General features: G+C 38.2%; 1 long non-coding RNA gene across 2 annotated transcripts; it reads right to left on the reverse strand.

Moving 5' to 3' along the window:
• Positions 1-1408: 1408 nt before the first annotated feature.
• Positions 1409-6565, reverse strand: LOC139797011 (uncharacterized). 2 transcript variants are annotated; one of them, XR_011726243.1, is made up of 4 exons: positions 5580-6565; positions 4180-4240; positions 3253-3408; positions 1409-2292 (listed from the first exon to the last, which is right to left on the reverse strand). It is a non-coding gene; the product is annotated as an uncharacterized lncRNA (long non-coding RNA). The 2 variants fall into 2 exon arrangements; XR_011726242.1 differs by lacking the exon at positions 5580-6565 and having other exon boundaries at positions 4180-4415.
• Positions 6566-11353: the final 4788 nt, after the last annotated feature.

An 11353-nucleotide genomic window follows, 5' to 3' on the forward strand; every position in this document is an offset into this window, starting at 1 on the left:
ACAGCAGGTTAATTTTTAGCTAATTTCAACACAGATTTTATAGTAGAGTGGAAGAAAAAAACACTTCTCCTTTGATGTTGTTTCATCTGTCTCAAAGTTACTGTACTCCTTAGCTGAAAGGGGAAGTGGAGCCCCAGACATTTCTTTTGCATATTGAGCACATGATGGTGAGAAAAGAAGAAGAAAAAAACAAAACTTTTTTTGTGAAACGCTATTTAGCAACTTTTTATCTGACAGGTCAGCTAAGGCAGAATTGGAAGAGGCAGTTTCAAGAATACAGCTCGTGTCACATACAAAAGAATAAGAAAGGATCTTCTTCCACAATTGCCCCAGTCCTACAAGAAAATGTAAACTACAACAAATCAAACTTCACATTTACTTGTTCTTAACAAGTAAGTCTACTCTGACTTAGAGACAGTATTTTCATCAATTTTCTGTTGCTGTTCCAAGTCAAAACCTTTTGGTTGATTCCAGATTTATATGTGAGATCTCAAGATACCTCTCACAATCTTGTCCATGTACATTTTATGATTTATATTCTCTATCAAACTCTTTAGAGGGAGTCCTGCATTGTGGATGTCCCCATGTTTGCAACTGTGACTTCTTTCTTTCTCATCATCTGTGATTCAGTGTCCCAAACCTGCAGTACTTGAAGTCTTTCAGGCTTTATGGCTGTTATAGGTAAATACTTATTCTTAGTAAGGTTAGCTGTTAAAATGTACATATTAGGTTTGGTTTTGTTTGATCTTTCTTCCATCGTCCCCCTTTACTTGTTTCCTAAACCATCTTCTGTATCAACACATAGAAACTAACCACTATGCTTTCCTCATGGAGAACTCCTACTCATGTCTGAGATCACAGCAAGAATGTGAATGAAGACAGCACTTACAGATCCTGCCCCTTCATATCCTCCTCTGCTGAGGACCTGTTCTCCTCCCGAGTTTCTGATTATAATGCTGAATACATTGTTGGTGGGTTACACACATTTCCCCAGAGCTCTAGATGTCATTTTGTCAGATAACACCTTGCAAGTATTTTCTGGAAAAATTCACAGGAATCCTACTCCTCTGGTTTAAAGAAGTTTTCTTATATTTTATCATGGTAGTCCTATTTCTACAGATGGGGAACCCACAAGGTTTGGGAAGATCATGGAGAGCTTCTCTGTAGGACAAAGGCTCCAAACTGTTTCTCTACAGATATGAATTAACAGTTATCATTGGTCCTCAGTAGGACTTTAACCCATCGAGGAGACATCACCCCTGCTGCCAAATCAGAACATTCTGATGGTGCTAGTACTGGCATGAGTTAATAAAAAACCCATCCTGCCTCATGACAGATTAAGCAACACATTGGAAATAATAAATAAAATGAATTCCCAACCTTCAACTTCTGCATCAGGTGACTCAGCTGCACATAATCACCATTTTAATCATTGTGAATATATCATGTTCTCAGACACTAAGAAAAGATGACTACAAGATCCACAGAAGTTAAAAAGAAAAAATCTAAGAGGTAGAATATCTTGTCTTCATACAATATTTAAAATGTAACACAATCCTGTAAGTTCTGGATATATTGTAGTGCTGAATATATGAATGCCATAAAAGCAATCATACATTATGTGTAACCTGGAAAACACATTTCTCTGACTGTTCTGATAAAATGTAGCAACCCTTCAAAAATTTTACCCATAGTTTTGTCTCTGAATATCATGTGTGATCTTTGCAATTGCCTCATCTTTGAGAGACATGAAGTTTACATCAACACTATTAAGTTAGTTTAATTTATATTTTTACAGTTCCTGAGAATGTAAAAAACATATTTCCATTTGCAAAATTAGAAAAAAAAAACTATGCAGGAAGTTTAATATTTTAAAACATGCATTATTTAGAGAAATCTACAGTTGGAACATCTCTTTCCTTGGTGCTTCTTTGAGGTCTTCAATTTTAGTCCAATAACTGATGTTCTCAGGTTGCAAGGATTTGCAGAGTGACAGGGAAGAAAGAGGAAGGAAAGAGAACTTGTTTCACTGCCCTATTTATAATGTTTTTTATGTCTGCTCTATCAGCAGCTGCTTCCAAGCACCCTGTGGCTGCTAGGCTGAGTGTATTTAATATTTAATTTAATTGACAGAATATTTAATTCTCTCACAAGGGACATACAGCTTCATTAATTACCACTGAAAACTTTACAGGTGCCTTTTCAGTTTACAGGTGCTGTCCCCAGAGTCCAGGCTCTGATCTGATACAATGCAGGGGCTGCTGCAGAGTTTGAAAGGCTGAACTTCTCTGTCTGCAAGAATGAAAAGTAAGAGATTCACAGCTAGCTGCAGATGGAAAATTACACAATGTGTACATTTGTGCCTCTGTACAAAGCCTCCAGATCTCTATTCATATATAAAGCAGAAAGTAATTTTTAGAAATAAATTTCACACAATTTTTACTATTATAGATCTTATTGTAAGAAGATTGGAATAACAAAGGTAGAAAATGGCCACAATATCACAGCATGATTAAATCACTTCCTCAAAATTCATAGCAAGAAAATGATGGGGGCTTTAGTTTTGATTTTTGCATTTGACAGAATTATTTTCTTTAAAAAGATTACCATTTCCCCCTTTGAGCAGATTCCCGGGTTTTTCACTGTTCATGAAGGGAAATTGTTAAGTAGAGAGGCAAAAGAGATACATAGTCATACAACATTTACTTAGAAAGTTAATGATTCACTTTTCTAAGTATATTGAAATAGGGCTTTGGTAGCTATTTTCTATATTAAAATGTGCTGATAAACATACAAATTGCAAAATATATAGCAACGAAATATAAAGGTTGGTCATATCATCTTAATTCACCCTTTTTTTTCATGTGTCATGTTACACTACTAGAAAACTACAAATCTGAACTAAAGTCTTTGCTTCATGCAGTATATTGAAAATATACCACATATCAAGGGCTGAAAAAAAATGTGATGGTCAGTGGATGAGTTGCCATTTAAACTTTTATTTCATTCTCAACATTCAGTATGCAGCCTTATGCCATTCATCATTTAAATGCATCATGGAATAGAAAGGTCTGAACTTGCCCTCTAAGTTTGTATGACTGTTGTCTGTGATTTTGCATGACTGAGTATGGGCAGAGAAATCGGTTACTGGAGGAAAAGTTAAGGCGAAAAGTTCCAGTTCCCTGCAGTCTGTCTGCCCATGTCCCCAAATGTACTCTGTGGTAAATGAAGGCACCTTACCTCTCCCTTTACCTGCCTTGCATGACCGCACTGACACTCCCAAGTAAGGCTGCATTCACTCAGGCTGTCACATCAGTCCATGATCTGTGGTTCACACACAGCCTGTGGGGCAATCAGTGTTATTATCTTCACATTCCAGGTGGGGGACTGAGGTACAGCCAGGAGGAACTAAAGAGGAAATGATTTGCCATGCATGAGCAGAGCAAAGCAGGTCTGGTCAGAAAGCGTGAACATTGGGTACAGATCACGCTCAGTGCTGATGCTCTTGCTAGAGAATTTTAATCACCAGCTTCAACATACTTCTGGGTTTTGAAGGGATGTAACTTGTGTAGATGTGACTGGCTTCTCACAAACACAGAAAAAAAGTCATGACCATGATTTGAACATAACAATGCCTCTTGGTTGTATTAGTGAAGCTGTGCCAGTCAAAGCACAAATCCCCCTCTGGAAGTGGCCAGCTGCAGGTGATGAGGGAAGGTATGGAACAGGACAGGAGAGGTACTTCTCAGAGACATGGTCCCTGGGATTTTGACTCACGAACTTCCAGAGCCAGAGGTGGTTTTCTTTGCATTTAAAAGGCCTTCAATTATTATTATTATTTTTAATAATTAGTAGAATTTTCCAAATCACACGGGTACAGGATCATCTCAGCTAGAGAAGACACACCTCTAGAGACACACCTTTAGAGACACACACCTTTCCTCAATATGGTTGAAGAATTTATAAACTGAGAATTATTGGAAAGCAAATGTTCCATAAACACCTAGCATGGAAAACATGAGGGTAAGCCAACAGGAGTTTGTAGGGAACTTTTAAAAATAGGAAATTCCTAACTATAATTAATGTAATTGTGGATATATGAGTATACACTATGTTCAGGGGTGCAATACAATGGACCCAGGCTAGAACACATAGTTAAGTCACAGCTGGGATACTTACAATTAGACTACTGTTCATTATACCCTGGAAAGGTTGCTCCATCTCCACAGTTGCATCCTTACTTTTGCACCAAAATGAAATACACAAAGTTAGCCCGTGCTTGTATTTCTTCTTGCACACTATAAGTCAACTGCATGATGCACACACATACATTCTTTCAAGTTTTCTGTTATTATTAATCTCCTTTCCTTTCATTTATCCTATTTCTTTCCTTTCTTGTAATAAATCACAATGAAACATTTTTCTACAATGCTCTCACCTTATTTCCTTTTCCCATGGAAAAGTGGTGGAGATAGAATATTATTTTTCTATTGGGAAATAAAGCCAGCCCTACTAAATGCTGCCAGAACTATCAAAGTTAGGAGACCAAAAGTGCTTAGTGACTTTTAAAAAAGACCAAATTTGACAATACAAAGTCTGGTGAGTAAAATGATATTTGAGGATTTGGGTGTTTATTTGCATTCAGCCAGATGCCTTTCTTCATGCACTTTCATGCGTTGTTTGTTGAAAAGAGCTCAAGATACTACAAATAATTCTCCAAAGGGGTAAAGGTTTACCTCTACCACGGGGATGCAATTTGATGTAAAGAATGAAAAACTAGTGGCATTTGTCTTTCTTTTTTTGATACATATTGAAGCTTGATAAGGCAAAACATTTGTGTGGAAAAATTTGCAAACAGGCATTTTTTCAACAAAAATATATAAGGCAATTTGACATTTTTGCTGCTCACCTCTATTATATCTGACTTCTGTCACAATTTCTAATTTGATATTGAAGGTTTTTCTCCTTTTTCTTTCTCTCACTGATATTTTTTTCCCCTTTATGGAAGCAGAACTGCAGAAGATAAGTACAAAAGGTCTCATCTATCCTGAAGGTACCTCAGTTTGCATGCAGAATGTCTCTTGGTCTTTTTCTCTGAAAAACTGTTATCTTCTGCATACACATTCTTGATCCTGTGGGTGAAAAATCAACAACTCCAATGCAATAAAACTGCCCAAGATCTTCCTAAACACCTTGGCTGAAATTGCCTCTAAGGGCTATGAGAAGTCTTGATAAGGAGCATAACAGATCCAAGCCTGACACAGAATTCAACAGGCTGCCAGCATGAAAGGCAAACGCAGCTGGTGATGTGTGTGCTGGTTCCTAGGCCAGTGTGGCAATTTTCTGGCTTAACTGTGAATTACACAAATTACTTCTGGAGCTGTAAGTGTGCAGATTGACTGGGCAAGCCTGGGTATAATAGCAGGAGGAGTCTATTTTACTCAACAGAAAGAGAAAAAAGGATTCTTCCTGACCATGGCAATGGGTAATTAGACTGTAATCTTTGTGCAGATATCCACAAGATAACGCTAATATATCGCTATTTAGACATGTATTGTGGTCAGGAAAAAAATCCTTACCATGGGAGTGCATTCAGTGAGGTTTAGGAAGTATGTCAGCCAGATATAGTGATTCCCACGATTGACTGAGATAAAGAAAGAAGGGAAATTAAGTTCAGAGGATCCTATTCTGGGTGTATACACTTCATAATACACATTTGTTTCCAGTGGATATTTTATAGGTATGAAAATCCTGATGAACTAGATTTGCAATAAATAACCTCATTAAGGATACTGCTGGCCATTACCTTATTCCATAATTTTAACAATACATTACCCATTGCTTAGTCACATGGGTTATTTAGAAGCCACTGTCTGTGAAGACATGTTTGTAGTCTTTTAACCTTTAGACTTCACCTTTTTTCTTCTCCCTGATTGCTTTATCTAGTACACTTTGTCCTGCCTTGAATTTCCTGGTCATACATTTATTTGAAGCTATCACCTCACGCCTTCTTTATTCTACTTCAAACCTTTGTGTTTTCCATACAACTCCCTCACCACTTGGCTACAAAGGTGCAAAGGTATCATCTGCAGAAAAGAGGCACAAGGGTACTCACACAGAGTAGCACAAGGACAGAAGTAATTTTCATGTTTTCAATGGGATAGAAACTGAGCCCTAAGTGTAGTGCATTTAGCTTTTCTGATCAGCTTTTTCTCAGCTCTCTGTACAAGTGTACATTAAAGGAAGCATTGCCTGGTTTGAGGCTGATCCTGTTTTCTGTGTATGTAGTGACGAGACCGTCTTGCACTTCAACTGTTTGGTAATCCTATTCAAACTTGTCCAGACACAAATATTAAACTGGTATGTGTAAGCACATCCTAAATCATGATGTCTCTAAACTCTGTCTTCTTCAGTATATGTTTCTGTAGGTGTTCCTATTCCCCTGCTTTTGACACTGATCAGGGCAGAAGTATGTGCCCAGAATTATTTGCACAAAATTTATATTCCAAACATAAATATAATTACCAGGTGCATTTCAATCACATCTTTATCCCTCCACTGAGAGTCATTGCTGTGCACATTGCTTCTGCACTTATGCAGAAATCAGTGTCTTATACCTCGTAGCAGGCTTTTGTGCTCCTGCTTTTTTTTTTTTTTTTTTTTTTAACAGAAAGAAAATGAAGTCTCATAAAGTAAATCTCAGCTCCTCCTTCCCTGGCAGATCTCCACCTGGATAATTGGCCTGATAGAAATATTACATTTCCTAGTCAATTTTTATCTTTCCCCAAAATGTCCACAGGAGAAAGGAAAAACGAAAATATCAAACATCTCTTTTCTTGGAAGAAACTGTGTTTGTATGGCCATGTTTGTAGGCCTGAATGCTAATAACCATTCCTAGGTCAGTGCTTTGGAACCTTATCCTTGGAAAATATTTTCCACTCTCTAATCTAAAGGTACCTGTGTCATTTTAAGACCATTACTTGTTTTGCTTTCTGGAGACATCAGAATATTCTAACCTTCCTCTTGCAGCAATCTTTTGTGTGTTTTGTTAGAGTGTCTCTCTTGGATCTGTGCTTGTGTACCCTAATAATTGCCTCAGGTCTTTCAATCTTTTCTCGTAAGTGATCTTTGTGCAACCTCTAATTGCTCTTTTCTACACAACAGTTAATTCAAATATTTACTGACATGGTATACACAAAACTTAACTAGGAATCACTAAGTGCTGAGGAGCTCTGCATGTAGTGAGAATGTGATCTGCAAATCTTTCCCCCAAACTGGAGTGTTCATGCTAATGAATAATTAATGTATATACAAATATATGTAGAGTAGATATATACATACAGATTTTTCTCTCTATGAAAGGAACGAGCTGGTCATTTACTCTCACTCTTCTCACCTTCCTCGTCCTCTAAAAAGGGTCATGGTGTTCATGGTTTTTCTCTCATGCTGTCTCAAGCCATTCCCCTCTACTCGCCCATTTGTTTACAAGAAAAAAGGTAGGAACCCACTATCTTGAACACTGTCAAATGCAGTTAAATCTGTCAGAGCAGTGGAATAAAGCATGTACAAAACTGTAGGGATATGATTTTCCCCCACTCTCCAACTGCATATGTATTTATGCCCCTAGTGATATAAGTGAACTAAACCTCTGAATCCCTCTGGCTCCCAAACCTCCTTATCTCAGCTTATCTCCATAATGTTATGTCTGCCATGAACTCTCTTTCTTTCTGAATTAAGGTCAGTTCATGTAAGTCTCTTCTCATTTTCTCATTTTCCTCTGAAAATAGAGATAAAAATTGTTTCTTTCTTCTGTCTTTTGATAGATAAGATCACTCTCTTATTAACCTATTGGTTATGCTAAAATGAGAATGAAATCTTTCTTCTTCTCTAACATGTGGGATGGCCATGTCTAATGTTTGCCTTTGTCAGGTATCATTACTAGTCTGGCAAGTCTAATCTCATTGCTGGTGAAGATTTTGAAAGGCCAGGCTCAGCACATTTGTTTTGTTAACCATAAATCTCTCCTACTATTTGTCCTACACACTAGCTTCTTTCTCCCCCCCCCAAGATTTTCTTATTTTGCTTTTATCTATTTGCTTTTATCTATTTTTTGCTTTATCTATTTTGCTTTTATCTATACTTATGAATTTGATGTAACTACGAAGAATTAGGATTATTTAAAATGTTTTAAAATAGGTCAGGGAAGCTTAAATTTACACAAATATCTTCAATCTAGAACTAATGTTAAGAAATAATTTAAAATTGGATTAAGAATCCAGCATATTCTAGAACTTGATCATCTTGTAGAAGCAGTTTGTTGCCATGTTGGGGCTGAGGGCAGCTGATCATGCTGCCTGGGGACAGAGTGGCTCAGGAAAATCCTTCTAACCACAAAGGAGGAGATGGAAGAGAGGAGACTGCTTTTTGTCTCACCTACTCAAGGCATTATCTTGGTAAATATTATACAAACATACAATGTGATTTACGTGGCAGAGGACTTTTAAGCTTAAAATATCTTGAGTAAACCTGTAGTTGAGTGGCTGAATAAGCATATGGGTATTGCAATAACAGTACATTAATCAACTCTGGATCCAACACAAGCAGTGTGGTCTTGTCTCCCTGCATTCTAAAACACTCTTACTGAATCAATTAATTTAAAGATCCTCTTTTAATGAATAAAATCCTCTTTTCTTTTTTATTTTTCAGATTCATCCACGTGGACACGTTTATGGATTCAATCTCTTTCCCTTTGAAAACATGCAGTACCGTTTGGTGACAATTTTTTCCATGAAGTTGAAAAATGCTTAAAAAAATCCCTACAGTATTTCCAAAGTCTTACAGGAGTGTTGTAGTTTATTAACTGGTTTTTAATCTAACAGCCACCTGATTTGCATCCACTTAATATACCAGTGTATAACCTCTGCATCTTGCTCGCTGGTACATGCCCTAAAATGACATCAGTTCATGATTCCAGTCCATTTTCTCCCGATGAAAGTGTCCTTGACTTTAAAAAAAAAAAAAGTTTTGATGCTATTAAAGGAGAAATGAACATGCAGTCCAGAATGGCTTCCTGTTTGTTATTAGAAACATCTTTCCTTTTTCCTAGCAGATTAAAAGCAAATCCAATGACTTTTCAGTCCAAGTTTTGTCAGCTGTAAGGTTAGTGTCATGGTAGCATAAATAACTGTGCTAAAACATCTCCAGTTCTGCAAAAAACTGAAAAATCTCTTTGGGGGTAATTTGTGCTTTATCATAACTACTACCACCATGTGAGCACTTTAAGCCAGCCCAGTGTCAGTAATGTTGGAGGCAGGAGTTAGAATCTTCTCAGAGCACCCTTAGCAAAACAGAATCAGGGCTAAACTACCCTCCCTTACCATATGGCTGCCTTGTGATATGTTGGGCTTCCCATCCTTGGATAATAAAATCTCATTATTAAGAAAGAACTCACCTTATCTGCAGTTTTTAAGTTTCACATATTTTGGGAGGGTTGGGTTGTTTCTGGGGTTTTTTTGTTCTCATTTGGTCAACACTTTAAGAGTTTGCTAGCATCTTTGTTCTCATTTGTGGCTTTGGTGGGTTGGTAGAGCTGCATTCAAGAGAGTAAAAGTTTTTTTATGAGGCATATGGATGATTGCTACTTTTGCTTTCTCGTGCTGTCAGAGCAAGGAGCAAAATATTTGATAAAGACATCATGTTTTGTACCTACCAAAGTGCTTTTCTGTTTTTTAAAAAAAGATGCTAGGTAGATGTGTGATTGACAAAGCATTATTTCTTTTCTTTTCTTTCTTCTCTTCCGTAGTAGCTGTGGCACAATGATCACACCGAATTTCTGCTGCAGGAAATCCAGTCACTTCTGTTCCAGACTCCTCTCAACGCTATCTTAGCAATCTCTCTGCTTATTTCAGCCCACATACCCAGCAACAACATTCAGATCTTTCCTTATCACAAACTTCCCATCCAATTCAGGAAGGCTTGCAAACTTTCTCATGACACCAAAGAAATAGTTGCATTCGGTGGTAAAAATCTGAAAATTATCTGAGTATCTTTAGTATCTGTCTGATGTATTTAAATGAGATGCAGGATTACTTTAAGGGTCTTCCCATCTATTATTTTTCAGTGAGGATTATCCTGCTGTTTTAATGAATGTAGGATTTCTAGACAGGTTATTTGGCAATTATTTTATTAGACTTTTTAGAAGTGGCAGCTGACACAAGGTGTACTTACCTCATGTAGCCCAACTATGATGAACACTATGAAAAACACCTTTGGAATTGGATGAAAGGTCAAAGATGCTCTTAACTGACACCAGATAACTTTTAAGGTTGGAGGATAATACTCAAAACATGATCATAACCTGTGTGCTTAGTAAGTTCAAACTAAATTGAGGGGAAACGAAATTTTAGGGCTTGTTTTTTTCCTGTTGGATAAACAGCATGATGGTCAGTTCAAAAAGGTCATCTCTAAACCAACCCTGAGTGTGTCAGGCAGCATGCCAGGTTTCTGGGGACTCCAAGGTCTAGAGAAGTGCTGATGATTAACCTGTAATGGCCTTTTCCAGTTATGATCATAAACAAAACTGAGATGGTGAAAATAACACAAACGGCAACTCAGAGAAAAAATGTGACTTTGTGCAGGCCCTCAAAAACATAGGTGGTAGATAGCAAAATGCAAACTTGTTGGTTTTTTGTTTGTTGGTGGGGGTTTTTTTGGTGGTTTTTTTGTTTGTTTTTTTTAGGTTTTTTGGGGGGGTTTTTTTTGTTGTTGTTGTTTTTTTATAGCATGCAAGGGGGAAGCTGGTGTGTTTCTCTCTGTGGTTTACTAGGCAAAAAGCACATGGTTCTGCTTTTCCTAGGAAATCCGTGATTCTCTTTCACTGAAAAAGAAGCAATCGCAGCACTGTTTCTCAGGCTTTTTCGTAGCAACAAAAACCTCCTCAACACTGACCCATGCACATCCCTGCTGTCCCTGTGCAGGCAGGGAGCAGGCCATGAGGAAGGGCTCACACAGTTTGCAGCGAGAAGCCAGAACTCTGCTGGTCAGCTTGGCTCAAATACACAAGGAGAAGGCTGGAGCACTAGTTCACATCCATCGTGTCAGGAACTGCCCTTTGACACATTCCTCTGCTTTTCCATGCTGGGCCTCTTGCCTCCATCCTGTCCCGAAGTGCAGACAGTTCCGACGGGAAAACACAGCCGGTGCTAACCCACTGGTGCCCAATACGCACCCATTCCTCGGGCGCACCTCCACCTGCCCCCACCCCGCCCCGTCCGGGCTCCCCGGGCCACGCGAGACACTCTCCACAGCATCACCCTGCCCAGGTGACTCGCCGGGCAGCCAGCGGACTACAACT

This window comes from Heliangelus exortis, chromosome 5 (genome assembly GCF_036169615.1).
Source record: "Heliangelus exortis chromosome 5, bHelExo1.hap1, whole genome shotgun sequence".
NCBI classification, from domain to species: Eukaryota; Metazoa; Chordata; class Aves; order Apodiformes; family Trochilidae; genus Heliangelus; species Heliangelus exortis.